The sequence below is a fragment of the Coenobita brevimanus genome, unplaced genomic scaffold (genome assembly GCF_032717465.1).
Source record: "Coenobita brevimanus isolate Jiangsu-jjx unplaced genomic scaffold, ASM3271746v2 jjx.HiC_scaffold_3718, whole genome shotgun sequence".
Taxonomy (NCBI): domain Eukaryota; kingdom Metazoa; phylum Arthropoda; class Malacostraca; order Decapoda; family Coenobitidae; genus Coenobita; species Coenobita brevimanus.
The window spans coordinates 406,466-413,151 of NW_027644770.1; the positions used below are offsets into that span (position 1 = coordinate 406,466).

At 43.3% G+C, this 6,686-nt stretch overlaps 1 non-coding gene across 1 annotated transcript; it reads left to right on the forward strand.

Moving 5' to 3' along the window:
• Nucleotides 1-681: 681 nt before the first annotated feature.
• Nucleotides 682-800, forward strand: LOC145390259 (5S ribosomal RNA). Its single transcript, XR_013895600.1, has one exon. It is a non-coding gene; the product is annotated as a 5S ribosomal RNA (ribosomal RNA).
• The last annotated feature ends 5,886 nt before the right edge of the window (nucleotides 801-6,686 follow it).

A 6,686-nucleotide genomic window follows, 5' to 3' on the forward strand; every position in this document is an offset into this window, starting at 1 on the left:
TGACCAACATAAGTGCAGCATTTCATTACATGGATGAGGAGATGATGAAAAAAAATTGATAATGGCCATGATCCGCCCCAGGTTAGAATATGCAGCAGTAGTGTGGTCCCCATGCAAAAAGAAAGATATAAACAAGATTGAGAGAATACAAAGAACAGCAACCATGATGGTCCACAGTCTGGCAGATCTGTTGTACGGAGAGAGGCTGGAAAAACTGGATTTGCCTTAATTAGAGGAAAGGTGAAAAAGGGGCGACATGATTGCAGTGCTCAGGACCATGATGGGAGTAGATAAAACTGACAGAGAAGATCTATTTGTAGTAGTTGTTCCCTAGGCAGTCTGGCCGAACAGCCCCGAGTCCCTTAGGAAGGCCATGGCCGAGACCGGGCTTCCCCACAGAGCTCTCAAAGAGTGTATGTTGTGTTGTTGGCGTAGGTGATTGTGTACAATGCAGTCTTCCATAATGTGCTTAATAGTATGGGGTGCTGTGCTGCATCCTGGACAGGCATCAGCGACGGAGTCATCCAGCCTCTTCTGGTAGCTTAAGAGGGCTGGATGGTGCCCAAATCTCAGCCTGGCCAGGTGGACCCTGGCCTCACGAGGAAGATAGGATTCAGAAGTGTGGATGTCAGGAGGCCGTGCATGCAGCTGTGTGTTGTCTTTAAATGACGGCCATACCACGTTGACGGCCATACCACGTTGAGTACACCGCTTCCCGTCCGATCAGCGAAGTTAAGCAACGTTGGGTCTGGTTAGTACTTGGATGGGTGACCGCCTGGGAACACCAGATGCTGTTGGCATCCCCACGTGTCAAGTGGGGTTGGTGGAGGATTAGTGCCCCTCCCCGTAAAACAATTAACTCTAAGCCCTTGGCCACCCCGTCTGGGATACATGGCGTCTGGCAATGAATGAATGAATGAATGAGTGATCTGAGTGTGGATATGCTTCTGGAAGCTGGTCTGTGGTGGGCGAGGGGGGAGAGATGACAGTATTTGTGTATGGTATCGTGTGCTGGGTGTTGTTTTGATGTTCCTTTGTGTGGGTGGATGTGCTGCCATGTACTGTAGTGGATGTTGTGGGTTTGTGGAGGCTGCAGCAAGAAACTGGGTGCCTCTCATGTCTAGGTGATCCTTGACTTTGAGGACTTTGGTTTCTTGATGTAGGTGGTCTGTGGGTGTAGTAGCTGTGCAGCCTGTGATTATTTTTAGGGCCTTGTTCTGTATGGTCTGTAGAGTGCTGTAGTGTGTTCTGGTCAGGTTAGAAGCCCAGGCAGGGCTTGCATAATTCATCACTGAACGTATGTATTGTTTATATACTGTGGTGGTGGTTTCTTTGTTGTGTCCGAATGTTGTATGGGCAAGTGACCTCAAAGCATTGAGTCTTGGTGTTATTTTATTTTTAATGTTTGTGATGTGTTGTTTAAATGACACTGATGTATTGTATGTTACACCAAGGATTTTGGGTGTGTTTGTGTGTGTGGTAGGGGAGTGTTGTTTATGGTGAGGTGTGGGATGTGACTGTGTTCTGCTGTCCAATTTGTGAGAAGAGTCACTGTAGATTTGGCTGGGGCTATTTTGAGCCTGTTTGTGGTGAACCATTCGTGTAGTGTGTTCAGGTAAGGTTGAACGATGTGTGCAGCTGTGTTTGCGTTTTGGTGTGTACATGTAAGTGTTATATCATCTGCATAGGAAGCTATATGTATCTGTGGTGTGTGGGGTGTAGGTACGTCGTGCATGTATAGATTAAAGAGTGTAGGGGACAAAACAGATCCTTGGGGGACGCCGTTTGTGAAGTTTCTGATGTTAGAAGACTGACCGGCAAATGTTACGTGTGCACATCTGCCTGCTAAGTAGTGTGCCCGCCATCTTTTTGTGTTATTGTGCATGTTTGTGTTGAGTATTTTGTTTGTGAGGTTGTGGCAGGGGATGGCATCAAAAGCTTTGCTAATGTCTAGTGTTCTGTGTGGTGGCCTAGCTGAATTCATGCCATCAAAAACTCTCTGTGTAAGGTCTGTCAGAAGGGTGTTTGTGGAGTGTAGTGGCCTAAAGCCATGTTGTGACTGGGCTAGGGGAATATGAGGTGTGACTAGTTGTAGTATCAGTCGTTCACTGACTTTAGAGGGGGTGCAGAGGAGTGTGACGGGGCGATGTGAGGAGGGTAACGTGGGGTCTTTGTTGGGTTTAGGGATAGTGATGATATTGCCATGCTTCCAGATGTTGGGTATTATGTTGTGTGAGTAGCTGTAGTTTGATATGTTATTTGTTTGGGATAAGAGAGTAACAAGAAGACACGGAATGAAACTGAAGAAGCCAAGCTGCTTGAAGGATATCAAAAAATATAGTTTTCCTTATAGATGCACAGACCTGTGGAATAGCCTGGACAAAGAGATCGTCCAGCCTAAAACCTTATATGAGTTAAGCAAAATTTGACTTACTGAGAAACAGAGACGGGACCCCACAAGTGTAGCTCATTTCCTATATATCACAATTAGGTAAATACACACACACACACACACAGATGCACACATACACATATGTGCACATGCATATATATTTACCAGTAATTTTGGCAGCAGCAGCACCCCAACCTCGTAATTGAGAATGTTGAAACGACCCTGACGGGATTCCTCCCCCCATGCTGCCTTTGACAGATTGTGGGACGTCAGGATGAAATATTCAGCAGCAATATCATCCTTCATGGCAGCATATGTTTTAATATGGGGCATATAGTGAGTCAGTTTCTTTGCTTCACTACGCCACAGACTGGAAAGAAAAACTCATCATCAGATTTTTCCGCTGCCCACTACAGCAACATATCATCTATATTATATACAGTACATGCAACTGCTACATCTATTATGTTGCTATGCAGATAATGCTTTTGCTACTTATGACTTTTTTTTTCAACTTAAATACTGTAGTATTTGACAGCCTAGTGTAAGTCATGGTTGTGTATAATTCAATGAACTTTATTCATGGGGCAGAAATGAGTTTCACTGGTTACTATAGTTGGTTTGTTTTCAACTGGCAGAGCTGGGCTATTCTAGCAACGTACATACTATGACATGGTTGTATGAAAATCACTGAGCCTATGATATGAGGTATGAATGTCCTTGGTTACTGATCAAATTAACCCTCAACTGAGCTGAAAATGGGCTATATATCATTGTCAGATGAAACAAACCAGCTACCGTCAAACTGAATCTTCACTCTAAATACACCTTAATCATCATTAACTGAAAATGGTTAGATAACACCACATGTCCATTATGCACGGTGACAAGGACAGACACCTTCACATGGTGACGCAGATGTAAGTGGGCGGCTCCACTGTTCAACCGGTGTCCCACAACTCCCACCCTCCAACAGGTAGACTGCAGGAGGATGGGAACTACATCCTGCAGTCCACCAGGTTTGTGTCCACGTGAACCCCTGGCCACAATAACAATGAGAAGATATACTTACTGATACAGACTGTGGCTCCATGTTTGGGCATCGAACTGGGACTCTGACAGAAACAAGCCACGCCCTCCTTGCCGTCCCTCGATGCTGTTGCTCACATCATTTTCGCTGGGGAAGATGATCTTCACCTGAAAAATAATGAAATAATGTAGTTTCTCTCCCATACTGCCACAGATCCTTACTCTTGCCTCACTGATGGTAAATAATTTCCTCTCTCTCTCTCTTTCATTGTATATGTCAATACGTAAGTATACATATGTATAGTGTAAACTGCCTAAGGGTAATAAGTGAAATGCACAAAAAACTATGAAACTCTTAATTGTAACTGATGATATGACCTTGAGTCCATCTGTCAGGCTGTATCATTGGTATTTCATCCAAATAAACTCTCTTCCCATTCAAACTGTCCTTCCCAGAGACTACAAGCTGCCCTAGCCAGACTACAATGTACACTCCTTCACTACCCTTCAAAACACAGCTCACAACCCATTCATTCTCTCTGTTTTACCTTCACCCCACCCACACCACAGCCTCATGCAATTCACTTTCACGAGAGGTACTCCTTCAACATGACAAATAATAAATGAAGAAAATCCACTACCAGCTTGAATTTGTTAAGGAAAACAGCTTGGAGACAGTTGCAGCAAATGAAGTAGTAGTAGTAATGGTAGTAGTAGTAGTAGACAGCAATATAACATGGACTTACTGCCTGGTCTATCCCTGGGGCCTGATTTAACCCCCAGAAACTTGCAGCCCACTCTCCCATCAACCATGATGATGAACGAGGCCCCAAACTACCTGAAGGGTGAAAGGAAATTTAAGTGAAGAGCATTCATCATCATCATCATCATCAAGTTATGGGAGTTCCATCAGACAACAAACAAGTATTAATAGTCAGACAGATATGCAGACTGACAATAGTAGTAGTAATAGTAGTAGTAAGAGTGTATAATTACCAACTGATGAAATTTGGGCCACAATGGGTGAGGTCACAGTAACACAGTGTTGCTGCAAAACACGACGTAATTTCCTGTGGCCCCACTTTTCGTAATCTTCATCACTGTGGCTCCCTGGGACGCTGCATATGAGGGCAGCCCTGTAAAGGCAAAGTGTCATCATCATCACCACACCAACCTCTTTTTATGAATAATAATAAAAACAACAATAACAGTAATAATAATAATAACAAAAACAACAATAACAATAATAAAAAATAATAATAATAATAACAATCATCATCATCACCTGGATCTCCTTTCCCACTCAAGGGCACAGTGAGGCGTAGCAATGTCCAGACAGCCCAAATTTGCCCAATCCAATGGGCCAGGCTACCATTCATTCACCATTCAAGCCCCTGGAATCCTGGCTCTATCTGATACACCAAAGACATTCACCACGTTCTGTAGCTTCAGATAAATGTATCCAGTAAAGTGAATAAAAATAATAATAATAATAATATCCAAGGAGTGGTTGAGGTTTATTGCTCATGTCATGCCACTCAGGGATGAGTGAGGCTGGTCACTTTCATCTTAAATGTCAGGACCAACTTGCCTAACCCCGGGTTCCTACACTCTTGTATGGGATGACATAGGATTGGATAATGGATGGATAGATGGAATAATAATAATAATAATAATAATAATAATAATAATAAACCATCCATCCATCATCCAATCCTACATTGCCCCATGAGGAGTGTAGGAGCCCGGGGCTAGGCATATGGTCTCGACATTTAAGATGAGAGGAAGTAATGATAATAATAAAAATAATAATAATAATAATAAAAATAATATTAATAATAATAACGCATCAACTCACCTGCACGCTGAGAAGTCGTGCCCTCTAACAATCTCTGCCCATCTGCTGCAGCTCTTTAGTTTGTAGGATCTTAGGTAGTCAATCAGGTCTCCTTTGAAGCATGTAACTGAGTCGCCGCTGGTCTTTGGCACACCTTCCTCTGTGAAAGATGATAATGAGGGTGTGCGTTAATTGTTGAGGCAGCAGTAGTAGTAGTAGTAGTGGTCAGAGAGAGAGAGAGAGAGAGAGAGAGAGAGAGAGAGAGAGAGAGAGACTGCTGCCGCTAACTATAAATGAGGAAGGAAGGTAGGTAAGGAGAAGGGGAGAAAGAAGGATGAAATAAGGAATGGATGATAATAATAAATAATAATAGTGACAATAATAGGAATAATAATAATTCATTCATTCATCATCCAATCCTATATTGCCCCATGAGAAGCATAGGAGCCCGGGGCTGGGCAAGTTGGTCCCGACATTTAAGATGAGAATGACCAACCTTACTCATCCCAGAGTGGCATTACGTGAGCAGTAAACCCCAACCACCCCTTGGATATAAACCTTCACTGGCTCAATCCGATTGGAGCGCTGAAATTACCCACTAAACCACCAGGCGCCATAATTTGGTTATATGGTTACCACCCAGTGTAGTAAATGGTTTCCTGGTGTATAGGAAACCATTTGGCTTGTCACTCAGTGTAGGGTCCCCCACAGGCAGAAGGAAGAGGAAAGAATGAAGGAAAGAAAGACAGAAGAGGGAGTGTAAAGTCACCCGTAGGAAGAAGGACGAGGAAAGAATGAAGGAAAGAAAGAAGAGGATAAGTAAGGCTGGTCACTCTTATCTTAAATGTCAGGACCAACTTGCCTATCCTCGGGCTTCTACTCCTCATGGGGCAACACAGGATTAGATGATGGATTAATAAAAATAATAATAATAATAATAACAAATAATAATCTATCTATCTATCTATTGCCAGACGCCATAATCCCGTACGGGGTGGCCATTTGATTCTGAGTTATTTGTTTTACAGGGAGGGGCACTAACCCTCCACCAACCCACTTGACATGTAGGGAGCACGTATGGTTTGGTTATATGGTTACCACCCAGCGTTGTAAATGGTTTCTTGGCTTACAGGAAACCATTTGGCTTGTCACTCAATGTAAAGCCACCCGTAACGGAAAAAAAAGCATTAAGTAGTGACAGGAAAGATGGGAGAAATAGGAAGAGAGGAGGGCAGGCACAGAAAAAGAATGATAATGGCTAAGGAAGAAGTAGGCAGCACTACATCAAGTGAGTGGATGATGGTCGCCACCACCTACCACTATAATAATAATAATAATAATAATTGTGGTAGGTGGGGGCACTCACCATCCACTCACTCAATGTAGTGCTGCTCTTGGGTGTCTGCCCTGTCCTCTCCTCCATCCTTC